Below are 18,270 nucleotides of genomic sequence, written 5' to 3' on the forward strand. Positions count from 1 at the left end.
GAGATATGTTTCTTTAGTTAGAGCAATGACTCAGCATTTGGAAGGATTTTGTTCCTAACTTCTACTGAAAGAGATGGACACAATTACCTCTCGGTCAATGTCCACAGCTGGATGATTGAAAGAAGAAATCAGGAGGTTAGAGAAAGATTAACTAGTGTCACCAGGGCTTTTAAAGAATGAATTTTTTTAAAAATATGGACTGTAGAGAGATAGCAAGAAGAAAGAAGACTAAGAAAAGTCCATCTGGATTTGGTGATTTATGGATGGATTGCTCAAATCAAACTTGTATAGTTGATTGGCTTTTTATGTTAAATTTTACTTCAGTAGAAGATTAAATCACTCTAGGTGAGAAAAACTAAGAAATGAAAATAACAAAGAAGCCATTCATTATTTCAAGACTAATAGAGAATATAAAGAAAGGAAACCTGACTATGTTTCTGTTGTTGTTGCTTTAAGTACAACCCGTAGTGACTCAATGAATGACAGACCTGAAACCTGTCTTCTCCTGTGCCGTTCTAACACTTCCTGACACATTAGAGCCCATTATGCAGTCACCGGGTCAGTCCACCTGGTCGAGGGTCTTCCTCTCCTTTGCTCACCTTTCCAAGCATCTAGTCTCTCTCCAAGGAATAGGCCCTCCTAGCAACATGCACAAAGTATGTGAGGCAAAGCGTCATGATCTTTGCCTCCAGAAAGCACTCTGGCTGCACCCTGTCCAAGACACATTTGTTCTTTTGTCCATCCATGGGATGTTCAGCACTCTTCTCCAACACAACAGCTCTAAGGCATCGGTTCTTCATCTGTCATGTTATTCATTGTTTAGCTCTCAGATACATAGCAAGTGAACAATAGAGAAGCATGGGTAGTTATAGTAATGGTGGTAGAGCCTAGAGAGGTAGTCAGTCAAAATGCAGAAAAATAATTGTAATCATCCTGTAATTATAGCAGCATGGAACCTGGTCACAGGATATTTTATTCTCCTTGATGAGTATTATCAACACACTCATTGCCATTCAGTCCTTTCCGATGCATGTTGTTGTTATGTGCAAATGAGTCATTTTCGACTCATAGCGACCCTATGTACAAGAGCTCTAAATGCTGTTCTATCCTGTGCCAACCTAGCCATCTCAAACACACTTATTCCCACCGCTCCAGTCACAAAATCGATCCTTCTCATTGAAGGCCTTCTTCTCCTTCGCTGCCCCTCCACTCTGTCAAACATGATGATCCTCTCCAAGGACCAGTCCCTCCTTGCAACATGCCCAAACTATGTCAGACGAAGCATCAGAATCCTTGACTCCAAGGAGCATTCCGACTTCACCTTCTCCGGGACAAACCTGTTTGTTCTCCTAGCAGTCCATGATATATCCAACACTCTTCTCCAGCACCACAGCTCAAAGGCATCAATTCTCTTTCTATCAACCCTATTCACTGCCGAACTCTCTGATGCATAGCACATAATTGCGAAGACTATAGCCCGGATCAGGCACACCTTAGTCTCCAGCCTGATGTCGTTGCTCTTCAGTACTCTTGAGCGGTCCCTCACAGCCGACTTTCCCAGTGCAATTCGTCTCTTGATTTCCTGGCTTCTGCTACCAAGAGTGTTGATTGTGGAGCCAAGTAAACGAAAACTGTTAACTATCTCAATCTCTTCACCATCCATACTGATGCTGCCAATTGGCCCAGTGGTGAGAATCTTTGTTTTCTTGATGTTGAGCTTCAATCCATATAGGAGGCTGCAGTCCTTGACCTTCTGCAGCAAGTGCTTCAGGTCCTCCTCAGTTTCAGCAAGCAGGATTGTGTCATCTGCATAACGCAGGTTGTTGATGACTCTTCCACCAATCCTGATGCCACATTCCTCTTTGTACAGCCCAGCATCTCAGCTTGAATACAGATTGAAAAGGTATGGAGACAGAATACATCCCTGACGAACCCCCTTCTTGATTTTGAACCATGTAGTGTCTCCTTGCTCTGTTCTGACGACTGCCTCTTGGTCCAAGTATAGGTTTCACATTAGCACGTCAAATGTTCCAGGATTCCCATTCTTCTCAGAGTCAGCCATAGCCTGTTGTGATCCACATAGCCAAAATTCCGATGCATAGTGACCTTCTATTCCATCTGGTTTTCTAGGCTGTAACTCTTAATGCCTTCTTTTTTCAGAAGGAGCAGGTGGATTTCACCTGCTAGGGGTGTGCAGCATTTTGGTTAACAGCCCATACATTATAGACAACACCACTCACCACTATGAATTGTAATCAACTTGACAGCAGTGAGGAATTTGAGCTAAGAGCGTAATGGTTTTTATGTTGGCCTTCTAAGAGTTTGGAGATTCAAATCCACCATCTACTCTGGGGGAGCAAGACCAAGCATTCTCTTTCTGTAAAAATTTATGTCTTTAGAAACCTAGTGGGGAGTCATCATCCTTAGGAATTGATACAAGATAGTGGGTTTGGAAGAAGCCTAGACAGAACTCTGGTGTTGTATTGATTTAGTGCTCATTTAATAACTGAAAAAGGCAGATTTTTATACCCACCAGCTACTCTACAGAAAAAAATACCTGGAAATTTATTCCCGTACATTACAGCCTAGGAAGCCCTTGGGGAAGCTCTGTTCTATCCTAGAGTAGGCACCATAAATTATATTGACTTGACAGCTTCTGATTTTCAACAAAATGCTAACTTGATTCAATTGAGAAAGAAAAATATTTTCGGTTAACAAGTCAACTCATGGCCACTGAGTTGGAACTGACTTATAGCTGACCTTTTAACTGATTTTTCAAAGGCTATGCATCTCATAGGAGGACATTGCCTATCTTTTCCCCGCAGGGAAGCTGGTGGATTCAACCCACCTGCTTTTATTGACAGTACAGATCCTTACCCACCAGGCTACTAGAGCTCCTCATAGGGAAATTGGATAGAATTCTACATGCAGATTTGTCCAGTCAATCATTCATATATAGTTCTTTATGACATTGGTCACAATTCTTATATTGATTTTTTTCCCCGTTTTTAAAAGTGCTTTCTTGAAAACTGCTTTCTCTCTCTCCTGGCAATGAGATAATTGGTAATGAGGTTCTATGCTATCCCTAATATCATATAACTAATAAAAATGAGAGGTCTACTAGAGCCTCTGACTCCACATCCAGTGATACTTCTATGACGCTATTACCATCTCTATCTTCTGCAACACTGATGTTGTTGTTGTTATGTGCCATTGAGTTGCTTGTGAATGCCAATATTAAACACCCTATAATGCAGCTTTTATCCTCTGACTTTTCTAACCACCCTAGAATGCAGCTTTTATCCTCTGACTTTTTTATCCAAAATCTGATACTAGCTTGGAAGAAACTTAATTTGACAAGTGGGTTCTTTCCATTTTGGTTCCATCTTATACATCCTATGGTTCTCTTCTTGAACCTTCTACTCCATGCAAATTGCCGGTGACTCAATGTTTCCATTCCTATTTTCCCTGAATTGTTCTTTGCATCTACCTGGAGTTTGTATTCTAAAGACACATTTTTTTCCCAACATTATCCAGGAAGCTTCTCAGTTGTATATATGAGCTGTTTCAGAAAACAATGCAGAGTGAGATTTGTTACTTAAAAACTACCACCCAGACAAGTTGCTTTATTTTTTTTATCTGCTTTATCCCTATATTTAATGTAGAAATTAGTGAGAAGTAATTCAGAGGCTTGTTTTTTAAAAAAGTATCAAATGAACTAACGTGGAAATTTAGCATCCTTCCAAGGGTCAGCTTTGAGTTGGCTCTAACTTGATGGTACACAATAACAACAACAAATGCTAGTTACTACTATCACTATTAACTTCAAGCATTCAAACATTACTTTCTTGGAACAGCCTTTATATATTGCTGACATTATTATTATTATTTCATTCCCTCATACATATTTCATCCTTAATTAAAAATGAGTTTCTTTAATGGAGGTGTCTACTCATCTTTCACATTTTGGATATGTAACCAGGCGAGGCTATTTCTTGGAGAGGGACATCAAGCTTGAAAATATGGAGGGTAAGTAAAGGAGAAGAAGTCCCCCAACAAGATGAACTGACGTGGTGTATTCAACAATGGGTTCAACTGTATCAGTGATGATCAGTGGTGGTGAGAATGTCAGAGGATAGGGCAGAGTTCAGGCCATTAATAAGGTCTTTGTATCATACTCTACTCAACAGCACCTAACAACAGTAACAAAAACAATGTTATTAAAGGGTTATATCCTTTTTCCATACTTTCTCAGTCTGAATGCTGAGCATATTATTTGAGAAACTGTACTCTATTAAGAAGAATGTGATATCAGGAATAGGAGGAAGTTTGATCAATAACCTTCATTATGCAGATAATACAACTTTGCTTGATGATCGTGAAAAGGACTCAAAACACTTGCTGGAGAAGTTCAAACAGAGCAGCCCTCAATATGGATTGCATCTTAATGTCAAAGAAACAAAAATTCTCATCACCAGACAGATAGGAAACATCATGATAGATGGAGAAAAGATTGAAAGCATTAACAACTTCATCTTACTTGGATCTACAATAAATACCAGGAGATAGGTGACCAAGAGATGTATTGCAGTGGGCAAGTCTGCAGTCAGGGACCTCTCAAAATTATTGAAGAACAGCAGTGATAATTTGAGGACTAAGGTATGCCTAATTCCAGTCTTGGTCTTTCCAGTCACTTGCTATGCTGCTGGTAGCTGGACAATGAATAAGGGTGATAGATGAAGAATTGATGCCTTTGAATTGTGGTATTGGAAAAGAGTATTAAATACACCATTGACTACCAAAAGAACAAACATATGTTTTGGAGAAGATGCAGCCATAATGCCCCTTAGAGGCAAAGATAATAAAGCTTCATTTCACATACTTTGGGCACGTTCCTAGGAAAGACTATTCCTTGGAGAAGGACATCAAGCTTGGAATGGTGGAGGACCAGTGAAGGAATGGAAGACCCTCATCTAAGTGAACTGACACAGTGACTGCAGCAAGAGACTCAGGTGTGTCAGCGATTGTTAGGATGGCACAGGATAGAACAGCAATCAGATCTGTTGTTCATAGGGTGAATATGAGTAGTACTCAACTCAGCAGCACCTAACAACAACAGCAATAGTGTTATTATGGTCTTGGAAACTCAGTGGATGGTCTCCATGAATCAGAGTTGACTTGATGGCAGTGTTTTGGTTTTTGTATAGCAGTATTTTTAATGTTGAATAACTGAATGAAGATACGGTGGTGTCTTTTTTAAAAAAAAAAACAATAATTCAGTTATTTAATTTTCTTAATCTGTAGTTCAGATAGCTATATTTTCTTGGTAAAATTAAAGGAACAATATAAAGTAAGAAATGTTTAAAATAAGAAATATGTAAAAATACAAGCAATTTATCTAACAATGGTTAGATAAATGGGGATGCAGGTTATAAACCACAAAATAATTCTAGGAATTATTAAAGCAAGGATTCCCTTGTTACTAAAAGAAACAGTGTCTATCCTTTTGGTCATAGAGGGAAGTAAAAAAGATTGAGAGCAACTGCCAAAAGTATGAAACGGGAAACACAATGTTTTGTTGTAAATAAAGTCATAACTCCATCCTTCTCGCAAAGCTTGATTCTAAGTCAAGACTGTGTGATAGTCTGTAAAACTGATTTCAAATAATCAATCTTCATTGCTGTTGATCCTAGTATTTTCATCCTTGTTAAGAATAAAAGGGACCCTTACAAAGAGAAGAAAGATGAAGTAGGAAATTATTAAGAAACAAATGTCTATCCTGCCCCCATAGTTTCAGAACATCCCTGGTATAAAGGTGAAACTTTAGGAAGTTATTTCTTTCACAGATCATACAGGAGAAAAATAATTTCTTAACTAAAAGATGACCTTTGCAAATAAGCTGGTGATGTGGCAAAGAATGGAATGCAATTTTAATAACTAACATATTTGAAGGCCTCATACTACTGTTTTGTATCAAAGGTAATGCAAATAGTTCATATTTACCTTCCTTGGCTATATGAGCCAGAGGCTAAATCAGCTTCCCACCTTTGGTCAACATACCTTCAGTTATCAAGCATCTATTATGTCCCTGGCATGATGCAGATTCTCTGCAGAAAGAATAAATAGGACAAATTGGGCAATGGACTGTTATTATGAGAGTCACACATATTAACCCACATATTAACCCCTTCTGTCACCTCGCCTATGTTATCTATGTAGCAAAATAGTTGTTAAGAGCAATCAATTTGTGTATGAATTACAGTGACCCTATTAACAGAACCTTGTCATGTTTTATATCATCCCAAATACACTTGAGTAGTTTCTATCCTTTTGGACATGGAGGGCAATGAAAAAGATTGATAGCAACGACCAAGAGTATGAAATGGGAAACACAATGTTTTATTGTAAAGAAAGTTATAACTGTATCCTTCTCGGGCACTGTATCAATCTGTCTCATTGAAGATCTCTAATACTTTTCCAACATCTCAACTTTTTCAAAAGCACAGATTCTTATCCTGTCATTCTTATTTATTGATTGTTCAGCTCTCTGATACATAGAAGGTGAGAAGGTTATAGGAAGGACAATGGCTTGAACAGGGAACCTTGGTCTTTAAACTGACATCATTGCTCTTCATCTCTAGGTCTCCTGACTGCTGGCACTGAGGATATTGCTTAAAGATTTAAGGAAAATGAAATAATTAAGGATTTTGATAATTTCTCCATCTATTACGATGTTGCCTATTGGCCCGGTGATAAGGATAATTTTTTTTATGTTAAAATGTAATCAATATTGAAGGCTTCAGCCTTTGATCCTCTGAAGCAAGTGCATCAAGTCCTCTTCACTTTCAGCAAGCAAGGTTGTGTGTTCTGCATAACAAAGGTTGTTGATGAGTCTTCATTCAATCCAGATACCACACTTGTCTTCTATAGTGATTTTTTCATCTTTCTTAGTGATAGGATCCAGCATTCACGCACAGTTTCCAGTTTTAAATAATGCAGGCTTCCCTTGCTTTGTTCATACAGTAGCTTTTTAGTCTAGTTATAGGTTTTGCATAACATAACTAAGTGTTCTGAGATTCACATTCTTCTTTTATGTTAACCTTGTTGTTGCTATTGTTAAGTGCTATCAAGTCATAGACGACTCATAGCAACTATATGAAAGACCTGAACACTTGTATCATTTTCACCATTTCTCCAAGTTCATAGATGTTAACCATAGTTTATTATTAGCCACATGGTGAAATGCCTTTGTATAGTCGATAAAACACAAATAAACATTCTTCTGATATCCTCTGTTTTCAGCCAAGACCCATCTAGCCCTAGTACCCCAGTTCTTTTTCTATTTTTTATAATCTTCCATAATATTTTGCCTATATTCTATATTAATGATACTGTTTCATAATATCCACATTTTGTTAGATTACCTTTCTTGGTAATGGGGATGAATAATATCTTTGAGTTGGTTGGCCAGGGTAACTATCTTCTAAATATCCTTAAACAGAGTGGTGAGCGTGTTCAGGGCTACATTGTGTTAACTTGAAACATGTCAATTGATGTCCCATCAATTAGGGCCTTATTTTTATTTTTTTTTATTTTTTTAATTTTTTTGTGTGGTGGAGACAAGCTGTCTTTATTGCTGGGGGGCTGGGGCGGCTGGTGCTGAGGAGCTCTTGGTGGGGCAGGTTCGCTTCCTCTTCACCATCACGGGCTTCTTCTGGCTGCGTAGGATGGCGTGGGCCATACTTGTTCTTGTGGATCATGTGGCGGATGCTGCTGAGCGTGGCCCAGGCATTCTTATGGTAGTGGTCCGCACGTAAGAGGAGGCCTGCTTCCTCTGGCCTGACCTCCGCTTCATCACCACCACGACCCCCTTGTTGTCGGGGGCCGGCTCCACGCCCACGGTCTTGCGGTGGATCAGCCCGTTGTAGTGGAAGGAATTGCGGGCTTTGAGGTTATTGGGCTCTGTGCTGTGAGTCTGCTTGTTTCTTCTAATCAAGAAGCTGGAGCAGTTACGCACGACCATCCATTGCAGATGGGCAGACATGGCGGCAGCTCCTCTCGCAACAGCAGCGGGAGACGGAAAGAGCTAGGGCCTTATTTTTGCCTGCCTTCAATGCAGCTTGAACTTTCCCCCTCATCACCAATGGCTCGTTATCATATACTGCTTCTTGAATGTTTTCCAATGTCAATAGATTCTTTTTGTACAGTGACTCAATGGCAGAACGAGATACTAGTTAAGCTAAAAGACACAAACTCATTGCTGTCAAATTAGCACCACTCACAGCTAATCCTCCAGTGGGTTTTCACAGGCTATAAATTTTACTAGAGTAATATGCCTTTTTTTTTCCTCCCTGGAGCTGCTGGTGGACTTAAAATCCCAGAGAGATACTGTATTTGGGTTAGGCATATACCTCCTATGACTTGGCCATCAAAGGCTACAATCTAAGTACTTTTTTTAGGGATATGGTAGTAAAGATATGATTTTGGAAAATACTTGCAAAAATTTATTGTTTCCCAGATGAACTTTGTAAAGAAAGCATCGTTTTTTAAAGTACTGTTTCCCAAGGATTTCCTAACACCTCTTCGCCATTACCCTCCCTATTCCCAGAGTGGAATAATCAGCTATTGATTTGTGTTTGATGCATTTGTGCCTTCAAAAATTATATGGCGCAGTGCTTGTCCCACTGATATTTCTTCATATCATTCTGACCAAGCTCTCTTCCTTGTTACAAGTCAAATAATGTGTCTCATTTCTACAACAAGTAAAGGTACATCCTTTAAGCTTTATCCCACAGAGTTCACTATAAATTAGGTAAATATGAAGACTTTGAAAAATTCATAGTTGATGCTCTATAATAGTTAAAATAGAACTTACTAATTTGTGAACTCTTCAGCACTTTGGAGAGGTCCCTAACAGCAGACTTTCCCATTGCAATGCACCTTTTAATTTCCTGGCTGCTGGTGCCAAGACTGTTGACTATGGAGCCAAGCAAACTAAAGCTGTGTACAATCTCTTCACCATCCATCCTGATACTGCCAATTGGTCCAGTGGTGAGAATCTTTGTCTTCTTGACATTGAGCCTCAATTTATATTGTAGGCTGCAGTCCTTGACACTCTGCAGCAGGTGCTTCAGGTCCTCTTCAGTTTCAGCAAGCAGGGTTGTGTCATCTGCATAACGCAGGTTGTTGATAAATCATCCACCAATCTTGACCCCACATTTCTCCTCATGTCTCTTTGGAGACTAAGGTGTGTCTGATACAGGCCATGGTCTTCGCAATCACCTGTTATGCATCAGAGAGTTGGACAATGACCAAGGAGGATAGAAGGAGAATTGATGCCTTTGAGCTGTGGTGCTGGAGAAGAGTACTGAGAATACCATGGACTGCTAGGAAAACAAACAGATTTATCCTGGAATGGGTTAAACCGGGTGGCTCCTTGGAGGCAAGGATTCTGAGGCTCCGTCTAACATACTTTGGACATGTTGTGAGGAGAGATCGGTCCTTAGAGAGGGACATCATGCTTGGGAGGGTGGAGGCACAGCGCATGAGAGGAAGGCCCTCTATGAGGTGGATTGATTCAGTGATTGGGATAATTGGGATGGGAGTGTCAGAGACAGTGCTATTGACACAGGACAGAGCGGAATTTAGGGCTGTTCTACATAGGGTCGCTATGAGTCGCAAGCGACTCGACGGCACATAACAACAACAACAATCTGTGAACAGAGTAAGAGAGCACTACATGGCTTTAAATTAGAACAGGAGTACATCAGGGTTGTATCCTCTCTCCATGTCTATGCAATCTGAACACTGAGAAAATTATTCAAGAAGATGGACTCTATGAATTAGAATGTGGTATCAAGATCAGAGGTAGAGTCATCAATAACCTGCGTTATGTAGATGACACAATCTGGCTTGCTGTAAGTGAGGAGGATTTGAAGCTCTTGTTGCAGAAGATCAAAGAATACAGCCTTCAATATGAATTGCATCTCAGTGTCAAGAAAACAGAAATTCTTACTGCTGGACTGATAGGTAATATCATGGTAGATGGAGAAAAGATTGAAATTGTCAATGATTTTATCTTAGTTAGATCCACTTTTGGTACCAGGAATCAGAATATCAGGAAACATACTACACTGGGAAAGTCTGTAGTCAGGGACCTCTCCAATTTTTTTGAGTAGCAGTGATGTCAATTTGAAGATTAAGATGCCTCAACTATTGATGCCTTTGAGTTGTGGTGCTGGAGAAGAGTGTTGAACATATCATGGACTGCCAAGAGAACAAACAAGTCTAACATGGAGAGAGTGAAACCAGGTTGCTCTCTGGAGGCAAGGATTTTGAAGCTGTGTCTCACATACTTTGGGTATGTTGCCACGAGGGACCAGTTCTTAGAGAAGGTTATCATGCTTGGAAGGGTGGAGGTCAACACAGGAGAAGAAGACCATAGATAAGATGGATTGACACAGTTACTGGGGCAATAGAAGCAAGTGTGTTGGAGGCAGAGAGATTGGCTCAGAATAAGACAGGTCTCAGAACTATTTGCATAGGGTCACTTTGAGTTGCAGGTGACTCCATGGCACATAACAACAACTATTCAGCCATTGTCTTTTCAGTCATTTACTGTGTGTCTGAGACTGGACAATGAATAAGGATGACAGAAAAAGAATTAAAGCCTTTGATCTGTGGTGTTGGAGAAATACTGAGTATCTCATGGACTGCCAAAAGAACAAACAAGTATGCCTTGGAAAAAGTGCAGCCAGAGAGCTCCTTGAAGGCAAAATAATAAAGCTTCACTTTACACACTTTGGACTTGTTGCTAGAAGCTATTCCTTGGAGAGGGACATCATGCTTAGAAAAGTGGAGAGCCGATGATAGGAAGACCCCTGACCAAGTGGATTAATATAGTAACTGTTGCAATGGGCTCTACTGTGTCAGGAAGTGTGAAGATGACACAGGATAGGACAGCGTTCAAATCTGTTGTTCATAGGGTCACTCTGGGTCTTATTCAACTCAATGACACCTAATAACAACAATTGCAAAAACAGTATGATAGGTGTGAGGGCAAAATTATCTTACCTTCATCTACAGCATTAACAGCAGAAAACAGAGTCCTGTGAGTTCTAGATGTGTCTCCATGTTCCCTGTACCTCCTATCAATTCTAACACCAAAAGGTCCTCCCAGGCTTCTCAGTGTTCTACTCCTAGACCCCTTATTTATTGCAATGGGCATGTATAACTCATACAACATATTAACAATTATGGGGGTTCTTGGGAAGCAACATGTTAAAATTCAGGTTGGGAACAAACTACCGTTCCTCACTCAGGACACCTTCTTAGGCAGGCTTGGAGGCCCTCATATTACAGCCTCACAGCACCAGTTTTGGCTTCACAGGGTAGAAGTTTCAGTCTACTCTGTCTCTTGTGATTCTACATCACCTCTGGTGCTGCTGACCATCGTTGCTATTTATTTGTCTCTCTCCCTCTCTCACAGGAATCTGGTCTCTAAGAACTCGTTGCACTCTCCAATTTTTTCTTAATAATAGTGAGAGTCCAGTTTTCTACCTCTGAAACTGCTCAATTTAAGTCTAATGGGGTGGAAAAATTTACCAGTTACTTCATTAGTAGTCTGTACATCTTATTTATGTGTTCCTATCATGAATGTGCTATTCACTTTATTTCCATTATTAACATAGTCTCACCCAGCCATGTGACAAAAGTGAAGACCAGTGACTAGAAAAGCACATTTGAACAATCAGTCTCCACAACTTAAATAAAATTTTGTTGTTGTGCTGAACCATCAAGTCAGATCCAACTCATAGCTGACTCTCTAGAGTCCACATAATTGCACAAGAGAAGATTGCCCGTGTTTCTCTCATGTGGAACAGCTGGTGGATTGAAACCACGTGCCTTTGGTTTGACAGCTTGGCTCTTTACCACTAGGCCAGCAGACCTCCCTCAATTAAAAGCTCTAGTGAACTAGACTATTATAAATCTTGTAAACTGGAGATGATGCCATATTAAATATTTATGGTATTGACAAAAATGCTAATAAAAGGATCCCTTATGAATAAGATTATGAAAGGAAATGAGGTTTGTGGTAGTTTTTTTTATATATTGAGTTTTGTTGAACAAATCCTAAATCACGTACACCTGTCACTGTTGTTAATTGCCACCAAGTCCATTCCAACTCATGGCAACTCATTCACATGAGAGTAGAACTGTTCCATGGGATTTCCTAGGGTGTGACTTTGTTGTTGTTGTTGTTGTGGGGTGTCATCAAGGCAGTCTTGACACATTATGACTCTGTGCACAACTGAATGAAGCTCTAACTAGTCCTACCTCATTCTCATATGCTCGCCAGATTTGAACGCAGTGTTACAGTCACTTTGTCATTCCATCTCATTGAGAATCTTCCTCTTTTTCCATTGATGTTCTCCAAAGGATGATGCCCTCCTCCAGGGACTGATCCTTCCTGATAACATGTCCAAAGTACATGAGATGAATATCACCATCCAAGCTTTTAAAGAGCACTTTGGATGTGCCTTCTTCCAAGAATGTGTTCATTCCTCTGGAAATCCATGATACATTAAATATATTCTGATAACTCCTTAATTCAGTGGCATCAATTCTTTTTTTAAACCTTTTTTACTCATTGTCCAGCTTTTTCATACATCTGAAGTGATTGAAAATACATGAGGTTGGGTCACATGCACCTTCATTCTCTCATGATATCTGTCATTTTTAACAGTTTAAAGAAATCCTTTCCAGCCAATTTTCTCAGTGCAAAATGTTTGTTTTTGGAACTTCTGCATCCATAGGCATTCATTGTCGATCTAAGTAAAGTAAAATCCTTGACACTGTCAATATTTTATTCCCATTTAAGTAGTTGAAAGATGGACAACTTTTACCTGCGTGATTTATAGCCTCTGAAAACCCACTGGAGGGTCAGCTATAAGACAATTTCAACTTAAGAACACATAATATAACATTAGATAGCATATATAGCATAATATTGTTTATTGTACCAATTTTGAGGACTTTTTTTTTTCTTTTTTGTGGAGTATGTTGTTGTTGTTAAGTGCTGTCGAGTCGCAGGCAACTCACGGCCAACCTATGAAGGAAAGTCCTCAACACTTGTGTGACTTTCATTCTTTCTCCAGGTTCATAGGGTTTCCAGAGGCAAGCTATTGCGGAAGTGGATGCCACTCCTGCTTCCAAGCTTGCTTTAATCAGGGAGCTCCACCAAACATTGTCCGCCATGGGTAACCATTAACGCATTTGACACATCAGTGTCACAGTGTTCAGCTTCTCAGCAACCACAAGTTACCACTGTATGGCAAATGGACACACCAGGGCTATACAACCTAGGAGAATGTTTGAACAAAAACAATGAAAAACAAGCCTGAGAGCCACAGATTAAATGTTACCCACCTTTGGCTTGGTAGCATCGCTTTCTATCCCCTGGGCCAACTGATCACTCTCTATGTTGATGTTGTTGTTAAGTGCTGCCGAGTCGCAGGTGACTCATAGTAATGCTATGAGGGAAAATCCTCAACACTTGTGTGACTTTCATCCTCTCTACAGGTTCATAGGGTTTCCGGAAGCAAACTATTTAGTTGATACTAAAGACTGCAGTTCTCAATCTTTATCAGTAAGTGCTTCATATATTTTTTATTTTCAACAAGCAAGGTTGTGTCTTCTGCATATCACAGGTTTTTTATGAGACTTTTATCATTATGTCTCATTCTTTTCTTATTCTAATTTCTCAGATTATTTGCTCAAAATACATATAGAATAAGGGAGGTGAAAGAATAGAATCCTGACATACATCTTTCCTGATCTTATAGCACACATTGTAACCATGTTCTGTGCACATGACTGCCTCTTAATGTATCCACAGATTCTACCTAAGAAAAAATAAGATTTTTTTTTGCAAAGTACAGAGTGCATCTTTGTCTTTTAGTTACAATCCAGTTCCCATTCCTTCCAATGATATCTGTAACACAAATAGTTGAATGCTTACTCATTGTCACTAAAACACAACTTAACTTGATGAAACTGAGGAAGACACAATGTGTTTGCTCCAGAATATTAAGGTCTGTAGTCTTCAATATGGATTGAAGCTCAACATCAAGAACACAAAGATTCTCACCACTGGGCTAATTGGCAGCTTCATAATAGATGAGGAAGTAATTGTGGTTAACAACTTCATCTTTCTTTGTTCCACAATCAACACTCTTGGCATCAGCAGTCAAGAAATCAAAAGAGAAATTGCATTGTGAAAGTCTGCTGTCAGAGGCTTGCCTCTCCAGAATGCTGAAAAGCAATGATATCAGCTTGGAAACTAAGGTACACCTGATCCAGGCCATGGTCTTTGCAATTATTTGCTATACATCAGAGAGCTGGACAATAATAACTAAGGATGATAGAAGGATGCCTCTGATTTGTGGTGCTGGAGAAGAGTTTTGAACATGGACTTCCAGGAGAATAAACAGATCTGTCATGGAGAGGGTAAAACCAAAATGCTCCCTGAAGGCAAGGATTTTGAAGTTCTATCTCACATACTTTGGGTACATGGCCAGGAGGGACTAGTCTTTGAATATGGACATCACACTTAGAATGGTGGAGAGACAGTGCAGGAGAGGAAGACCTAGGATGAGTGGATTGACTCAGTGACTGGAGAACTAGGGTTAGGTCCAAGACAGTGAGACTGGCTCAGGATAGGTCAGGGTTCAGAGCTAATGTACATAGGGTCACTATGAATTACTGGCAATAGATGGCACATAACAGCAACAACAACAAAACACAAATATCCTTCTGGTATTTTTCACTTTTAGTCATTGTCCCTGTAACATCAAAGGCTACACCTCATTCCACATGTTCTTCTGAACCTGGCTCAAATTTACAGCAGTTTCCTGAAGTCTGTGTACTCCTGTAACCATTGTTGCATCATCTTCAGTAAAATGTTGTTGTTGTTGTTGTTTTTGTTGTTAGGAACCATCATGTTGACTTTGACTCATAGTGACTCTACAAACAACAGATCTGAGGCTTGCCCTATCCTGATCTCTCTCAAACTCAAGCCCATTGTAGTAATCACTTTGTCAATTCATTTCATTGGAGCTCTCCTTCTCCTTTACTCTCTACCTTTCCCAGCATGATACATTCCCCCAAGGACTGGTTCCTCCTGAAATGTCCATAGTAAGTGAGATGAAGTTTCATGATCCTTGTATGTAAGCAGCACTCTGGTTGCACTTCCTTCAAGAGAAATGTGTTTGTTCTTTTGGTAGTCCATGGAATAGTCAATATTCTTTGCCATTCAACATTCCAAGACTTCAACATTCAAAGACATTGATTCTTCTTCAGTATTCCTTATTAACTTTCAAACTTAAGAAAGCAATTGAAAATAACAAGGCTTGGATCAAGCACAACTTAGTTTTTAAACTGATATTGTTCTTTAGATCTTTTGATAGGTCCTTGAAAGACGATTTCCCAATGCAACATATCTTTTAATTTCTTTTTTTAAATTATTATTATTATTTTGTGTGAACTGTCAAATCAGATCTGACTGTGCAGGAGGAGATTGTCCCTTCTCCTTCAGCAGAGCATCTGGTGGATTTGAACCGTGCACCTCTGGGATTGCAGTGCAGCTTCTTGCCACTAGGCCACCAGAGCTCACCATCTTTTGATTTCTTAACTACTGCCACCAATGGTAGTGATTATGGATCAAAGTAAAATTAAATCATTAACAACTTCCATTTCTTCCCCGTCAATCAAGATGATCCAGTCATAAGGAGTTTGGTTTTCTTTGTATTAAGAAGTAACCCATATTGAAGGCTGCAGACTGATCTTCTGCAGTAAATTATTCTTCACTTTCTGCAAGCAAAGTTGTGTTAGCTGTGTAATGCTAGTTGTTAATGAGCCTTCTTTTGATTATGATGCCACATTCTTCTTCAAAATTTCATATATATGTGATATTAATGATATTGATAATTTCTGGATAGTTTTGAACCACTTGTCTTTGGAATATGTAAAAATAAGGAACTCTTTCAATCTAGTAACTGTCTTCAAAATCTCTTTGCAAAGAGATGTGTGCGTCCAGTCTGCATTCGTTTGCTGAAACATCTTAGTTGGTATTCCTCAATTTTTGGAGCATCCTCCCCCCTGTAAGGGCATTGACTATACCTTTGGTTTCTTCCTTTCATACTATTAGTTCTTGATCATCTACTGTGGTTGAATGTCAGCCAACTCTTGTTTGGCATGATGGCTAGATGTATTCTTTCTATCTTTTGATGCTTCCTGTATGTTTGTCTCAAAATCTTTTCAACACTAGAATCCAAGGCTTGAATTTTCATTATTATTATTATTACTACTATTGCTTTTAGCTTGAGGAATTCTGAGTGTGTTCATCATATTTGGCTTTCAAACTCTAAGTCTTTACACCTTTTTGTGATAATATTTCACTTTGTCTTCTTAATCCAGTTCTGGAAATTTTCCAGTTGTTTTACTCCATCATTTCTTACACTTAGTTTACCTAATCTACATTCAAGAGTAAGTTTCATAATATCTTCTGATACCAATTTGATTTTTTTTATATCCTGACTTTTTAATGTCTTTTGCTTTCTTCATTTCTATGTACACTTCACATTTTGTCTAGTCTTCAGTAATTACTGACAGTGTGTCAAATCATTCTTGAGGTAGTCTTTAAATTGAGATAGAATCAAGGTCTTACATTGGCCCTCACTGGATTGTTTTCAGTTTCTTTTGCTTCACCAGGAACTTTTATATCAATAGTTGATTATCTTTTGCCCAGTTATGCCCTGCCTTTTTTGAGCTGGTGATAATGAGCTTATCCGTTGTCATTTTCCAGAGTAGATGTAATGTTTCAAGGATAGATGTAGTCAATCCTTGTATATTCTATCTGGTGAGATCCATGTATGTGCAGAATTTATGTTTTTGAAAAATTTATAATATGAAAAAAATTAAAAGTTTATAAAAGTTTATGTATAATGCATGCATTCTCTATCTTGCTGAAATCTGTCATGGGGTCTCTGGTATTGTTTCTATCACCTTGCCAGATTTTCCATGACTTATCTTCCCTTCCAACTTTTGCCTTCCAATCATCAGTAGCCACCAATGCATATCCATTGCCTATTTGATCTATTTCAGACTGTAAAAATTGGAAAAATATTTAGTATCATCTTTAACTTTGGAGTTGGTGCTTAATTTCAATAATATTAGTATTAACTGGTCTTTCTTATAGATGTTTGGACATTTTTCTATCACTTACAGATGAAAAGTCAGTTTATTTTCATGTATTTTTTTTAATTTTATTAGTTTTTTTTTTTGTGAGTGTACCGTCAAATTGGATCTGACTGGTACAGGAGGAGATTGTCCCTCTTTACCCGGCAGAGCATCTGGTGGATTCGAACCATGCGCCTCTGGGATTGTAGTTGCAGCTCCTTACCACTAGGCCACCAGAGCTCCCCTATTTTCGTGTATTAATGCCTACCATATAACATCCAGTATATAGTAAATGTAACTCACTCTTTTCATTGTTTTAATTTTTATGTATTACTACTGATGTTGAAGATTTCTATATATCTTCTGTTTGTAATCTTCTTAAAGTATTTAATTTTTTTACTGTTATATATAGTGTAAATATTATGTCTTAGTTTCTCAATTTTTATATGGTTTTTAATTTTGTTCATTTCATATATAATGGTTTACTTGTGGTAATATAGTTATATGACAAAAATCTCACATAATATCAAATTTACCACTTTAAAATGTGCAAATTAGTGGTTTTTAGTATATCACAAAGTTGTGCAATTTTTATATGTAGGAAAGAAAAAAGAAAGAAAACATATGGGTTGACTTGGTTTCAAAGACTGGGAAAAGGAAGAAGAGTGTAGTCTGTAAAGGTAAAATGGTTAATTGTTTTGAAACATCAAAATTAATTTGTACTGTGCTAGTACTCTGGGTGATTAGAATTTAATTAATCGTTTAGAGATAACAGTTTCTAATAGTTTAGAATTAGGGAGGAAAATTAGGTCTTTTTTTTTTCTTTTTTAATATTTTTTTAATTGGGAAAAACATATTGGGGGTACAAGGAGGTGAGGATTGGGGGCAGAAGGGTGAGGATGGGCCAGGATGTAGTTGCAGAGCTGCACAGTTTGGTCGGTGGGGGGAGCAGGTGAAGGAAATGATGAGGGTCCAGTGGGGACCAGATGCTACAGAGGAATGATAAGCATTTTCCAATAGTAATTAAACCAA

General features: G+C 38.7%; 1 pseudogene; it reads right to left on the bottom strand.

Annotated features, from left to right (window-relative positions):
* Positions 1–7,630: 7,630 nt before the first annotated feature.
* On the bottom strand, positions 7,631–8,044 carry LOC102859291 (annotated as a pseudogene).
* Positions 8,045–18,270: the final 10,226 nt, after the last annotated feature.

The sequence above is a fragment of the Elephantulus edwardii genome, unplaced genomic scaffold (assembly GCF_000299155.1).
Source record: "Elephantulus edwardii isolate Elephantulus edwardi_28Jun2011 unplaced genomic scaffold, EleEdw1.0 scaffold00439, whole genome shotgun sequence".
NCBI lineage: Eukaryota > Metazoa > Chordata > Mammalia > Macroscelidea > Macroscelididae > Elephantulus > Elephantulus edwardii.